General features: G+C 42.4%; 1 protein-coding gene and 1 long non-coding RNA gene across 9 annotated transcripts in view; both read left to right on the top strand.

The window, feature by feature from the left end:
* The window catches only part of ATP11A (ATPase phospholipid transporting 11A), a 112259-nt gene that overhangs the window by 22792 nt on the left and 73971 nt on the right, over window positions 1-15496 (top strand). The window lies entirely within an intron of this gene.
* On the top strand, window positions 1879-10622 carry LOC310676432. The gene is made up of 2 exons (XR_014510568.1): window positions 1879-4655; window positions 4998-10622. It is a non-coding gene; the product is annotated as an uncharacterized lncRNA (long non-coding RNA).

The raw sequence follows: 15496 nt of genomic DNA, 5'->3' as shown, positions 1-15496 counted from the left end.
TTTTGACCTCCTTCAGTCTCATTTTTTTAAGCTCCCCATGCTACTGAGACTGCTTTGTGTAAATGGTGTAATGGTTGGGGTTTTTTTTGCAGGCTAAGTCACAAGGGCTAAATCCAGTCTTCATTCCCCTTGATCTTTCTTCAGTTTAGGATGCAGCTGGTCATTCTGGTTCTTGATTCTAATTCTTTGGGATTTTGTGGCATTTGCTGGTTGGTTTCACTCCTAACAAAGAGTTCTCTTAAAGTTCTTGTCAATGACTCTTTTTCTTCTTGGGACAAACCCACAGAATACTTTTAAAGTAAGCATCCGCCCTCCTCCAAATCCAGGGCATTGTACAGGGTGCTGGGAATTGTCACTCTGTGAAGGGGAAATTATGGTTCCCAGAATGCTTTGGGGGAAAGTCATGTGTTTTAAATGTATGGTGCAGATCTGCTCAGAGTAGAAAAAAGTAATGTCATTGTCAGAAAAACCCTGAAAGAACTCTTTGTAAGAGTGAAACCAAGGAGTGTCACCAAATCCCAGATAGTGAAAATTGGGGCAGGCTGTCTTCTTCTCTTCCTCCCATGATGAGAAGGGCAACTCCTGTTTTAGACAGAGGAGGGTTTTGTGACCATCTCCTGAAGAGCAATAACAGGCATAGGCAAACTCGGTCCTCCAGATGCTTTTGGGACTACAACTCCCATCATCCCTGACCACTGGTCCTGTTAGTCAGGGATGATGGGAGTTGTAGTCCCAAAATTTCTGGAGGGCTGAGTTTGCCTATGCCTGAGCAAGAAACGTGGGAAAAGCTTAGAGGGGGCTGGAGCCAGCCAAATTAGAGTGTACAGATTCCTATTTAATCCACTTCTTGCACTTTTCAGAAAGAGGCAAAGTGAAAATGTTTTGTTTTTTAAAAAGGTTCCCCCCCCCCCAAGCTAAAATTAGCAATTTGGATTAGTTTCCTATTATATTCCTAATTCTGTTTTTGTTGTTTTTGAAACGTTGCTGGAAGAGCCATTACTTTTAGCGGAGGTAGGCTGTGAAAGCTATCGCATGTCAAACTGTCATTCAGCCTTAATGTGAAATGAGCCCCCGCCCTCTAGAAAAATGCACTTTACTGGACATACAATACATAAATGGGAACAGAACTGCAAATCTAGAGATCTAAGATGTTTAACTTAATTATTCTCATAGTTTTAGCATTTTCAGAAACTGCTAACTGCAATATTATTATATTGCAGTTAGCAGTTTCAGGTCAGATTTAGGCCAACACTTTGCTTTTCAGTAGAGCAGGTAATGTAGACTGTTATGAGCTCATTTAGGTATAACCAGGTGGCAGAATAGTGAAATAAAATGCCCTCCTTGCATATTATAATCCCCCCCCTTTTTTGGTAACATTGCTACAGATTGCACAGATGTGTCAATCATTAAAAGGAGAACCAAATATTTTACGAATTTTCAGTTGTAGGGCTTGTTAAACCAAAAATAATACTAAAATTTTGAGCTTCTTGTCCTGACTTCACCAAGGAACTCTGGTTTGTTTCCATTGTTGCTGTTCCACTTGTGCATGAGAGTTTCTCCTGCACCACAGAATTTCAGCCTCCTCTGCTTTGCCCTGCAGCTCCCCTCCATGCACCCTCCAAATCTGCTCCAGAGGGTTGGGGAATCCTCCAGAGCAGATTTTTTTGAGGCATGTGAGGAGAAAGATGATGGGGCTTTAGATGAGCAAAACTTCCAAGCGCTCTTAGATACGACGCTCTCTCAAAACTGGCTATGTCCTTAAACCTGCTCTCAGAGTTGAGTGTATATCAGTTGCATTTTTTTGAACCTAAGTGGCTGGAGTGTGAGATTGTCCATTTTTAAAAGAAAAGGACAACTGGGAGAGAGAGAGACAGAGAAGGAACTAAACATGCAGAAATGCTATGTATTGAATAATGTTCCAAAACTTACATAGAGTTCCTGTAAAGCAGGAAGCAAGCGACGGATATGGGTTCTGGCCGTTTCCTCCAAACCTTTATTAAAAAGACAATGCTACATTATTTTTAGCTGCCAAAGTGGTCCATGGGAGGGGTTTGAACCGCTGGATTTGGCTGTTGTTTATGCTGATGAGCAGTAAAATAATATAGCAACAGAGAACACATACCATTCCTGCTCTCCCCTCCCCGCAATTTAACACATGGAGTGAAGAATGAAGTACACACAATGGATAAAGTCTAGTGCAGGTTCAGACGAGCCCGGAAGAATACAAGATAAAAATTTAAGCTTTGCAGCACAAACTTCTAGCACACCTGCCATACACAACGTCTGGTGAAGAGTCATCAGCCTGAATTGCAAACAAATCCACGGGTCTGTACATACCTGTGTGTCACACTGACATTTAAAGATAGAGACAAAGAACCTGTTCTTACCCAGTTTACAAAATCTTCCCTATCTTCTCACCTAGCGTCAGTTCTCAGCAGATGCAAATAGGTGAGAATACAATTTGCATGGTTGTAATAAATGAGTGCAGCATCTCATTCCATTTGCAATGAAACATGGATGCGTTGCAGCTGAAGAACGTACGTGGATATAAGCCAGATCTGTGGAGTGCATCCTTTATTAAGTGCTTTTGGTCAAGCCTTTATGGCTCTCAAGTACCAAGCGCAAGAATAGATTGAACTTGAGAAAATAGATCAGCTCTTTAGGTGCTCTGCAGTTCCTCTTTCACATGCATTATATCATGTTTTATTGAGAGAGGGGGATTTCTACCACTAGTGCATCAGGACTGTATTACCATCCATACTCTCAAAAAAGCGCTTTAGGTTCTTCCGACGGTTTCCTGGATAGTCACCAGGGACTTTGGAAAAAGATTTCTTTACTTTAATATTGATGCCAAATGCAAGAGGATCTAGCTATGTAGCTTCCAAATTACTCTCATATTGCATAGGAGTCTCTGACTGGCGTAGCTTAGGGAGTGGTGTGTGCTCTCCCCCCCCCCCTTGAGCTATGCCAGCTTGAGCAATGGACCCTGACCACTAAACAATTTGTGTAAAACACACAGAAAGAGGCCAAAATGTGAACATCTCATAAAAGAACTTGAGGCCTGGTTTACATAAGTTATTTCACAGCGAATCAGAATTAATTGTCAGAACATAGAAGGCACACCTGGTAATCAATGTATGGCTATCAAGACCATCTTATGAAGTGTGGTGACTTACCATGGTGCCCATACATTACCCTATCAGGTGTGGTAATGAGAACTTGCGCCCCAATGTCTCGATCAAGTACTGTACAGAAGGGTAACAAAATGTTGCTTGCTACTTGATTGACAGGCTTCCTTAAGTTGTTACATACATACCATGGAAGAAGGTGGGTTTTTTTTGGATGCATTTCATTTGAATTGCACTCTTTTCTAGTACCTTGATGTGGAACAATTACTTCTGCCACTTCGGAGGAAGTGTAACTTCAATGGAAAACAAATTGGAAGTTATCAAAAGTGTGAACAAGTGTGGGAGTATTATGCCTGATCCCAGTCATTTCCTTCTGACAACAAATAACAGTAACAAAAATGCAACTTTTTTTTTATGGGTGTACCCAGCTTTTTTAAAAAAACAGGTCTAAATCAACTTAGGGCTTAGGGCCCTCGTATCTACGTAACCGCCTCTCCTGGTATGCCCCGCAGAGGACCTTGAATAACCATAGTTAAGAGGTCCCAGGCCCTAAGGAAGTCAGACTATCTTCTCCCAGGGCCAGGGCCTTTTCAGTGATGGCTCCGACTTGGTGGAATGCTCTGTCCCATGAGACTAGGGCCCTTCAGGATTTAACCTCCTTCCGTCGGGCCTGTAAGACAGAGCTATTCCGCCTGGCCTTTAATTTGAATTCAGCCTGATCATTTATTTCCCTTCCCTTCCCTTCCCTCCCCCTCCCCTTTTATGAAGATCACCCACTCTGAGACCCCACAGTTAATTCTCCCCTGACCTCCTTGCTGGCCCAAGTAGGACCAATTCAGCCAGCTAGCCCTGGGGATTATCTAATTGATTTTTGAATTTTATTGTTATTCATGTTTTTATACTGTCTTTTTTGCTACTTTTATAGTTAAGTGTTTTAAAGTGTTTTAAATTTGTTGTTAGCTGCCCTGAGCCCGGTTTTTGAACCAGAAAGGGTGGGGTATAAATAAAAATTTATTATTATTATTAACTTTCCCCCCAAAGGAACGTTTGTGAAAACACTTGCAATTAACAGAAAACAAACTAGTTCTTCCACTTTGCAGGTGTCACAGTATTGTCTCAAATGATATGCATATGAAAGTTGGAAAAAGGCTTAACTAGTGATGATAACTTTCCTCTGACCATATTGGTTATAAGGTACTGAAGTCTAAACAGTGATTATACTGTAGCAGGAATAACCCATGATCAGGTCTTAAGTGCTCAGCAAAAGTTCCTGGTTCCCAATTCCTGTCATACATTCATGGCCTGTAAATTGCTTGTTGGATTTGATCAGGGTTGGACAGTGTTTGGAGAAGGGGAGAAATATTGCCCATATGGAATTATTATGGTGGCAAGTTCTAGGACACGAGTGGGCAACACACAGCCTACGATGTGGATTACAGAAGAAGAACAGGTAGCTAAAGACAACAACACCATGAACAAAATAGTCATTAAAATATAAGTAGTATATCTAAACAGCAGACATCAGCAGTAAAAAGGTAAAGGTACCCCTGCCCATACGGGCCAGTCTTGACAGACTCTAGGGTTGTGCGCCCATCTCACTTAAGAGGCCGGGGGCCAGCGCTGTCCGGAGACACTTCCGGGTCACGTGGCCAGCATGACAAAGCCGCATCTGGTGAGCCAGCGCAGCACACGGAAACGCCGTTTACCTTCCCGCCAGTAAGCGGTCCCTATTTATCTACTTGCACCCGGAGGTGCTTTCGAACGTTGGCGTGCACCCCGCCGTGGGGTCTTTGAACCGCCGACCTTTCGATCGGCAAGCCCTAGGCGCTGAGGCTTTTACCCACAGCGCCACCCGCGTCCCATCCCAAGGCATCAGCAGTAGTCCCCCACAAATGCTTGGGTTTTCAGCTGGAGTTAAAAAGTAGACCGTAACTGTGCCGGTTGTAACTTGTGTTGCAGCACAACCAGGATTCTACAGCCAAGAATGCCTGCACTGAGAAGGGTTTGCCCCAGACCACTGTAAAATGAGCTTGCCTTATTGCTGGGACCACCAGTCGGGTTTCTCACACTGATTTCCTACACGAGTGCACTAATTCCTTTCAAGGATTCTGATTAATCTGAGCCACAATTATTCCCCATTTGCTTCTGTGAAAGGGGCTTATGCAAACTTCTGCACAGAGCAAACGCCCATCAATTGAAGTGAATGGGAAACCATGCCTGTGTAGAAGGTTTGGGTGTGCACTGTAGCGCAAACATGGCTTTGCATTCTGGCAAATTGTCTAAAACAAGTTAAAAGTTTTGCAGTAAAAGTGAAACATAACTGTGGCTGGCTTCTTTTCTGCAAGCTGGAATGTCCAATGTTTGCGTGGCGTTGGCAAACAATTATTGATTTGCTAACAGTTTACTATCTAAATGTATTTTATTTTATTTTATTTCTAAAGTGTAACATTTGTACGCTGTGTATTTTTTGCAAGGAAGTCAGAACAACAATATGGTAAATATTTAATAATTGTGGTAAAGACTCCTCGCTCTCAGCAGGCAAAGGTCCAGATCTAGAGAAGAGGAAATAGACTTTCTAAATTATTTATAAAATGCTGCATGTAACAAGATTTCTGACTTTATGACTTTCCCTTATGTAGAAACATAGTAAATCTATGTGCTCATTTGTGAGGGATGCTGTTGATGAGACCACCTGAAGATGAATTAACAACAGTTGCAGAACAGCCCAATTTCAGGGTTTTGTATTGTTTTGTTTATTCAAATGGGGGGGGACGGACAGAGAGCTAGGGATTGGATTGGTTGATTCTGCATTGTGATGTGGTCCATTAAAAGCCCCTTCCTAACAAAAGTCCTAGCTGTGCCCATGCACTTCCCAGTTTCCCCCTGACCTTCTTTTACAAGGAAGCTCTCTCCATGTTTTGTCTGAATGTGGTACCTTCCTCTTTTCTTTTCGGTATCCAATTTTCTTTTCCGTGTACACTTTGCCTGAAGAGTTTGCTATGTAATGTAATGTGGCAGATCATAATCTAATACCACACATCACACGGCCTCAGTGTTATGTCAATATAGAATCCTTTATACTATGTCTAGCATGGCGTTTATGTATGTCTTCTTTTCCAGTGGATTTGTAACTCTAACCTGGGAAAATAATTCCCTACACGTTTTCCAGGATAACCTTCACTACCGAATTTTTGTTAGGTTCCTCACTACTAATTAAAGGACAAGATCTGGGAAGCAGTAAAGATAAGGTTATTATAGAGCAGTGTATCCATCTCTGGTGCAGATAAATGATAATCTTTCTGACAACCCTCTTTAATCTTCTTCACCATTCATTGTGTCAAAGGAGAAAAGCAAACAAGACAAAATGGTGGTAATAGTCTTTAGGCAGGCTGTATCTAAACCCATCAGTCACTTTCTCTAAATTCATTGCAAACAGAGATGACATGGTTTCAAATGTTATAGCTGGAAGACAGGCTGCTGAGAGTGACAGGCTGCTCTTAAATATCTTGGTATTTCAAGTTCCTTAAGAACACATGTAATCTGTGTTATCAGAGCAGATACCGTGGATCTGAAGCACTAAAACGCCTTAGTCTCCCACCGCATTGTAAGGCCAGTCCTACACATATTATTATTGATTTTATATATATATACTTCCTTGCATTTCAAGAAGAGATGCTGAACAAACACCAACAGCAAAATAACAAAAAATAAAATCAATTATACCTGTAATTAAAATGCATTGTATAACAGCTACATTGAATCATCCATAATTGAAATAAAAGATACAGGCCCATAAAAATGGCATAACAGTTAAAATAACAATCAGAGCAGGAGATTTGTGCCAGGAGATCAGGGGCATGCTTGTCTAAATAGACGTGTCTTCTGTTGCACCCTCCTCTGTCATCATCTCTCCATCCTTACCTTACAATTACTGTTGTAATCTGCAGCCCACCCAGGGATCATAAATGAAGAGGGAGGAGCAAAGACAATTCAGGATATTTGTGACTTACCTTGCCTCCAAGGGGTTAAGGGGGATCTCTTCAGATTAGATGAGATAGGTACAGGCATGTCAAACAGGTAGATTGTGATCTCCCAGTAGATCACCGGACGTCTGTGGTAGATCACTGGCTCCCCCCAGCAACTTTGAATCCCCTGAAAATTCGGGCCTTCTTCCTCCCCCAAAAAGTTCAACAGCTTTGACCTGAACCCCCTGTTCTCTGTGGTCTAAGTCCAGCACATCTCATGTCTGCTAGATTGCAGAAGGGCTCAAGAAGGTAACTTGCAACGATGCCAGCAGTGAAAATCAATCCAGTGGAGCTGACAAATATGCCTGAACATTAAGTCAGGCCAGAATTCTTCACAGGAGAGTGAATAATACTAATGTTTTCTTTTGACTGCTGCTCTATTATATCATGACAAACAACCTTAGGTTTTATGGTGAGTTTTTATTGCTTCCCCCCGTATGGTTCATTTTTATGTACTGTGTTTTGAAATGCTAATGATTAAGTGGAATATAAATGTCTTAAAAGAATAAATGAAACCTGTTAGTGTTTTATCTTAAAGTTAAGACACCATGTCTTGAAAAGAGGAATCTTAAAATCCTTTCATCTCTCAGTAGATCTCACAGTCCATTGACATTCTGTTTAATTGTCTATTTATTTTTAATTGTCCTTTAACATTCATACATATGTACATTCTTGGAGCTGTGCCATGTGGTAGATTGCACATATTGAATCCTCCCTAAATTTAAAACAAAACAAAACTGCTGCTGAGAAGATAGCATTTTGGGGGAAATATGGTATACAGTGGTACCTCGGGTTAAATACGTAATTCGTTCCGGAGGTCCGTACTTAACCTGAAACTGTTCTTAACCTGAAGCACCACTTTAGCTAATGGAGCCTCCTGTTGCTGCCGCGCCGCCGGAGCACATTTTCTGTTCTCATCCTGAAGCAAAGTTCTTAACCTGAAGCAATATTTCTGGGTTAGCGGAGTCTGTAACCTGAAGCGTATGTAACCCGAGGTACCACTGTATATAAAAAGAACCTTCCTTTGTTTTTTAACTCAAGGCTGTTCAAACACCCATCCTACCCTCCAGGTTCTGAAGTGATACAGTCCTATTTTTAAAACGTGTAGATCAGCTTGAACATACTACCATTTCAAGAAAGATTATTAAAGGATATGAGGCACTAGAATCATGCCCACTTGAAGGTCACATAGCATTATCATAAATGATGCTATCTCATCTGAGTCTCTCTTTACAGAAATTATAGCCTTCATTTCCTGAGCTTTGCTATAATCCCTGTGGCCTCGAGCGACAATAGGCATTTGATTGCATTAAATGGTATAATAGAAAAAACGTTGACTTGCATTGTTTCCTGTGGGTAGCATTGTTTGCTTTTCCCCATTACAACATTTCCTGAAATTACTGGACCTTCATGCTGCAGAGCATTCTGGATTTGGAACTGAAGTGCTACTCACTTAAATCTGCCATCTTAAATTAAATATATGAGCATCCAAATCTAGCTAAGGGATAGGTACATGCATAAATTGCTGGAGCAAGAGCTGAGAATCTAAACTGGATGCATGTTTACTGTAGCTGCTTTGTGCATTCCATTCTGTGAGATGCACCTTCAAACATACATTTCAAATGTGCACCCACATCCTGATGCAACTATTTATTTAGAAAATTTATAATTATAAACCGCTTGATCAAAAAATTCTCCAAGCGGTGAACAGCTATGATTATGTATGAAACTTGGCTGAAATCCACGAGCCAATTAAAATCACATATCCTTGCTAAAGCGAAGATGAAATCGATAAAACAAATATAAGTAACTAAATTGTGTCCAGATAGTGGTAATGGGTGGGGTGGGGTGGGGTAGCAGTGCTCATCTGGCCTCCTGACAGCTTGGCCATTGCTGCTTATAGGGAGGGGCAGGGAGATCAGTAAGGTGTAAACACATAGTCAGAGCCAACCCAGTGCTCTTGCTGCTGTGTTTGTACCACAACAACCTCTCTGCTGCCGCACTTTCCCAAACAGAAAAGCTTTCGGCATGTGTCTACAACAATATAGTGTGTGTGCCTTCCTAACTAGTCACACCTTTTAAAAGTGCAGCTGGATTTAGATTGAGATAAAGATGTGTTCACTCTATAACTGTGTAAAGGTAAAGGGACCCCTGACCATTAGGTCCAGTTGTGACTGACTCTGGGGTTGCGGCGCTCATCTCGCTTTACTGGCCGAGGGAGCTGGCGTACAACTTCTGGGTCATGTGGCAGCATGACTAAGCCGCTTCTGGTGAACCAGAGCAGCGCATGGAAACGCCATTTACCTTCCCCCCGGAGCGGTACCTATTTATCTACTTGCACTTTGACGTGCTTTCGAACTGCTAGGTTGGCAGGAACAGGGACTGAGCAACGGGGGCTCACCCCGTGGCGGGGATTCGAACCGCCGACCTTCTGATCGGCAAGTCCTAGGCTCTGTGGTTTAACCCACAGCGCCACCCGCATCCCTCTATAACTGTACGTATATTAAATTTACTTAATTCAGGCTGTCTTTGCCCCCTAAACCCTTCTTGATTCCTAGAATATACTCCAAAGCAGTGAAGCTGCTTTTGTAAAATAGTTCTCAGTATGTGAACCAGTGCTAGAGACGACTGTTTTCCAAGGTGATTTGTGCACTAGTTGCAAGTTGCACCCCATTCATTCTATGTTAGCGCTATGCTGGGATCAGGTCAAGCAGGTAGCTCAGAATCGCCTTCCCACGGTGGAGAACCAGATGCCTTTGTGAAGCCCATGAGAAGGTCATGAGCAAAATGGCACTCCCTAGCTCATGTTCCGCAGCATCTGATATTCAGAGGCATCTGCTTGTGTTAATCTTGGTAACAGGATGGCATAGCCCCAGCGCTGAGCATGTCAGAGGCCTTTTTTCATCACTCTAATCAGCTTGCCTTTCGCACTGGAAGACTTGTCTTTAGCTGAGCTGCGATCATTCGGTGGTGCGGCGACATGCTATAAATTTAAGGTATCAGATGAAAGGCTTATTGAATATTCTGCCTTGTGTGCAATCAGCTAGCCAGAGGTAACCTGAAATTTACCTGCATGCCAGACATCTTTTCTCGCCTATTCTAGATTATGGACAACTGAGTCATATGACTCATACGTGCTGCTTAATGCCTTTAACCTTTAAAACCTCCTTTAAAATGCGCTTTTAGCATCCTTATAACCTCTGGGTGGTATCCAGCATTACTCATACGCAAAGTCAGGCTGCACAGAGCCCAGGGCAAGAGGCCCCGATCAGCTGGGAGGTCCAGGGTCTTATTGGCAAGACAGTTTTAGTTTGGCAGCCCCCTCACAGGGCTGCACAGCCAGCTTAACCTTCCAAGACCCTGGGCAAGTGTACCTGGATGTCCCCTGCCTCTGCATGGGCCTGCTCAAAGTAGACCCACTGAAATAACTGGTCAGTGTTGGTGCTGGCCTTCAAAGCCCTAAACAGCCTCGGCCCAGTATACCTGAAGAAGTGTCTCCCCCCCCCCCAACGTTTTGCCCAGACACTGAGATTCAGCTCCAAGGGCCTTTTGGCGGCTCCCTAGCTGCGAGAAGTGAGGTTACAGGGAACCAGGCAGAGAGCCTTCTTGGTAGTGGCGTCCGCCCTGTGGAACGCCCTTCCACCAGATGTCAAGGAAATAAACAACTATCTGACTTTTAGAAGACATCTGAAGGCAGCCCTGTTTAGGGAAGTTTTTAATGTTTGATGTTTTCTTGTGTTTTTAAATAATAATAATAATAATAATAATAATAATAATAATAATAATAATAATAATTTAAGTGTACTAATTTCGGTGGATCTTCAGCTATCGTCTAATTTTTTTGCAGACAGAAGCACTGTGTTTAAACTTAATTTATTTTCACTACAAATCAAGACCTATCCATTCCTATGAAAGTAAACTCTAGTTGGGTGGAGTGTCAGTATTAATTACCGGTATGTACCTCTCGGTATACTGGTATGATAGCCAGTGTGGTGTAGTGGTTAAGAGCGGTAGTCTCGTAATCTGGGGAACCAGGTTTGTGTCTCCGCTCCTCCACATGCAGCTGCTTGGGCTAGTCACACTTCTCTGAAGTCTCTCAGCCCCACTCACCTCACAGAGTGTTTGTTGTGGGGGAGGAAGGGAAAGGAGAATGTTAGCCGCTTTGAGACTCCTTAGGGTAGTGATAAGGCGGGATATCAAATCCAGACTCTTCTTCTTCTTCTCCTCAGCTCTAGATATGAAGTAGACTACAAATCATTTTAAAGCCTCTTTTACACATGTATGATTCTAAAATAAAAACAAGCACACACAACTTCACTTTGCAAAGGTTTACAAATTCACTCATGTACTAAAAAGCAAAGCGATTGAAAGGTAGAGTTCTTACTGTAACATCTGTGCCACGTAAACAGTAAACACATTCTGTGGTCTAACATGAATAGTAGATTTAGTAGTAATTGCCAGGTGTCATTTAGTTTGGTAAAGTAAAACACACAGTTGAGGCTATTTCTAGTCTTGGTAAGTTTGGAGCTAGCTCGTCATATGCCTAATAGAAATTGAAAAACTAATAGTGTCTGACATAATTCCCGAAACCTGATGCTAGGACCCATTAACCAATGAGAGTAATTTGTTATATGTAGACTTGTGTTCACAGTAAATGTACCTATTTCACTAAGTAGAGTATCTCTTTGATAACTGCATTGCATTTTAAGCCTTGGCAGAAAAAATGAACTTTTTTGAATGGGTTAATATGACTTGTGTAGGAGTTTCCGGTACTCTGTATTAAAAAACGAAAGGAAGCTTTGAGTGTCTGATTACTACAAAGTGGCTGAGGTTAAAATTTAGAGTGCAAAGTTCCATGTATTTCTTTTCTCACTAGACCTATTGGCTGACCTTCTGTGCTAGAGTTCACATTTAATAACTGTGCTTGGACCCCTTTGCCTTCACGACCCAGACATCTTCTATAGTGGGCATTCATCATGATTTGTGTTCATGATGTTACTGGGATGGTTTCAGTGCCATTTGCATCTGCAGAAGATTTGGGGCGGTCATATAGCTTGCTTTGCAATAGGTTCATCTCCCATATCCACCTACTAAAATCCTACAACCGTTCATGCCACAAATGTTCTGGGTGTGTGTGTGTGTGTGCGTTATCCTGCTTTTGTTGTGCTGTACCACAAAGGTTCCCCTCCAGATGGTAATAACAAGGGGTGCAACTGCGCCAACTAGCCAAACCCTAGACATTGCACATGCTGGCTTGCCCCATCCCTGGGGTTCACTCATTCAGTGCAAATGTCTGCAGGCAGGAAGTCTTTGTATGTACTGCTATGTGTGCGAGGTTTCGTCCCTGCAGATTTGTGTGCTGCATTCATGGGTACCAGTGTGTGGGCCAAGCTGGTGAAGAAGAAGAAGAGTTTGGATTTGATATCCTGCTTTATCACTACCCAAGGGAGTCTCAAAGGGGCTAACATTCTCCTTTCCCTTCCTCTCCCACAACAAACACTCTGTGAGGTGAGTGGGGCTGAGAGACTTCAGAGAAGTGTGACTAGCCCAAGGTCACCCAGCAGCTACATGTGGAGGAGCGGAGACGCGAACCCGGTTCACCAGATTACAAGTCTACCGCTCTTAACCACTACACCACACTGGCTCTCATCTTTGGAATTACTTCCTGCAGTATTTACATATTGATTGAATGTGTGATTATTAGTTTGGGGTAGGACTTTATAGATGTCAAAAATAATGCTTTCTGGATTGCAAGTAAAGGTCAATATTTTTCAAAATACTTTGATAAAGCATGTCTAAGGGTAGACACATGAGGTGTGATCTTGGTGTTGTAAATGCAGCGGAAATTCATACAGATATAAAATAAATACTGTATTTTTTGCTCTGTAAGACTCACTTTTTCCCTCCTAAAAAGTAAGGGGAAATTTGTGTGCGTCTTATGGAGCGAGTGCAGGCTACGCAGCTGTCCCAGAAGCCAGAACAGCAAGAGGGATTGCTGCTTTCACTGCGCAGCGATCCCTCTTGCTGTTCTGGCTTCTGAAATGAAGAATATTTTTTTGCTTGTTTTTCTCCTCCAAAAACTAGGTGCGTCTTGTGGTCTGGTGCGTCTTATAGAGCGAAAAATACGGTATGTCTTTCTCAGGCATTAGTTATTGGTATCCGTCTGTCTTGGGAGACAGTGGAAGAGTGTGTCTTCAGGGCTAGAGTCAAACTATTGGAGTTACAGTTCCTTATGTGGCTGTAGAGACTGATACTGGAGAGACATGTTTTATTGGAGGTGGGCAGATTTTGCGCCATGGTCTTCTCTCTGTGCTCCTCCCAGCACTCATTCCTCCTCTGGCCACTGGAGAATATGATACAAGGAGCCAAGTAAAACACTTGAAATCTGCAGAATAGTAAACTGCTGCATTGGTGAGCAGTTTGATGGCATTTTTAACACTGCATTTGGAGACTTAACCAGTGTTTAATTCTTCTGACATTCTCTTTAATGCTGAACCTTTGGAGCAAATAATAATTTCCCTTTCTTCAACATAACTGAATGTGCTTGCTTGACCTCAAGGAAATGTTTCCTTTTTTCATGAAGGCCTTGTTAGCTTGTGAGCAGCGGGCATTTGCAGAAATAGCTTATGACAGGATTAAGATTGCAGAGGGCAAGAACAGGTTTGCCTATAGGGAATATCACTTATTAGGGTGGAAACAGATGTAACACAGACCACAGGTTTAAAAAACGCCCATGCAGGCATACAGACACACACTGTAACATTTAAGTGCAATTATTGCATGTGACTGCCTATTTGCATGTAGTCTTGCGCAGCTGCTTACGCTTGCCTACATGTCAGGGTTGAGTTCTCAGCAGTGGTCTGAGGTGATCCGGCAATCAGGAGCTGTGCCAGAAGGTCAGCGTCAAGGAACAAGGCCAGAAATCAGGACCAAAGGACACTTGTTCCTTGTGCCTCTCACTTGCACCAGGGGAGAAGCGAAGTGGTACACATCAGCCAGAAAACTTGGCTTGTCATTAAATATGAACCTGGCCTTTATCCCTTGTGAGGCTACAGATAATAAATAGTTCCAGCCTTGGGAACATCATTGAAATGCTTTATTCTGGACTTGTCTCTGATATCTCATATCACCAGTGAAGGTTGCACCCTGGGCTTGCATAACTGGTGAGTTTGCTACAAGGCAGGTGTACTGCAGAGAGGGAAAACATATTTTTTGGGGAAGTGTGGCCAAACAACAAATGGGACTTTACAGTGAGCCTGATTAGATGAATGATCCAATCCAATAGCCCCCAACATTCACCTCCCCCATCTCCTTCAACTGCTTTTGCTACGGCAGGTGAGCATTAAACACAGACATAATTTCCAAAGACGGCATCTACTGTCATTTTGGCTTGTGGAGATGTTTAAGCAACAGCCTGATTCTTACTTTTGAAGTCTCCAGTATTCATACTTACTGACTTAAGGATACAGAAACTTGTGTTCTGTTCAGTTATTAAATGCTTATCTGCGCAACAGCCAAAGCATTGTTAACTTTGTCTGTTACTGTGTGGCTGTAGGAACACAAGGTTCAGCTTCCCTTCCCCATGCTTTGGGCTATTTATAGCAAATGTAATATCATAATCCTGTTACTAAGCATTGTGCTTGTTTGCTAAGCACTGAAAAAATCCCATGATGGATCAACTCTATGTTTTGAGGGGACAGTCATGAGCTATATACTGTAATAATGGTGACTTAGGATCTTTCTGCTTGTTATTAAATTGAGGAGTTTTATTACCATACAAGGAAGCATAGGAGATCACTGCCTTCTTCTCTTTCCTATGTTTTTATTCAAATCCTTATTTTCAGATAGATTTCATCTAGTTCACAAACTTGTGTTGGGTGCAGTACCAATTGCTGAAAACCTTAGGGACCCTTCCTGAGACATTTGCTGATTCTGCGCCATCAGTCTATTGTCCCTCAGGGTGTACTTTCCGAGAAGGTTAGGAATATAGGTAGCTGCCTTACTTTGGGTGAGGCCATTGCTCCATATCTCAGTATCCTCTACATTGACTAGAAGCTGCTCTTCAAGGTTTCTTCAGGTGTTCTCCATCATTACCTAGAGAGGTCATAGATTGAACATGGCACCTTTTACGTGAAAAGGAAGTAATGCAGAATATGGACACTTAGAGTTTCTAAGTACCTGAGGAGACCCTCTAATGTGTGTGGGAAAGAGAAATGTCGTAGCTTGAGCTGCTATCTGTTTTCTGTTTGCACACCAGTTAGAATCATAGAATCATAGAATCATAGAGTTGGAAGAGACCACAAGGGCCATCGAGTCCAACCCCCTGCCAAGCAGGAAACACCA

This window comes from Podarcis tiliguerta (genome assembly GCF_965153285.1).
Source record: "Podarcis tiliguerta genome assembly, chromosome: 4".
In the NCBI taxonomy this organism is placed as follows: domain Eukaryota; kingdom Metazoa; phylum Chordata; class Lepidosauria; order Squamata; family Lacertidae; genus Podarcis; species Podarcis tiliguerta.
The sequence above is the reverse complement of the archived record's forward strand: the minus strand, read 5'-3'. Positions and strand labels throughout refer to the sequence as shown.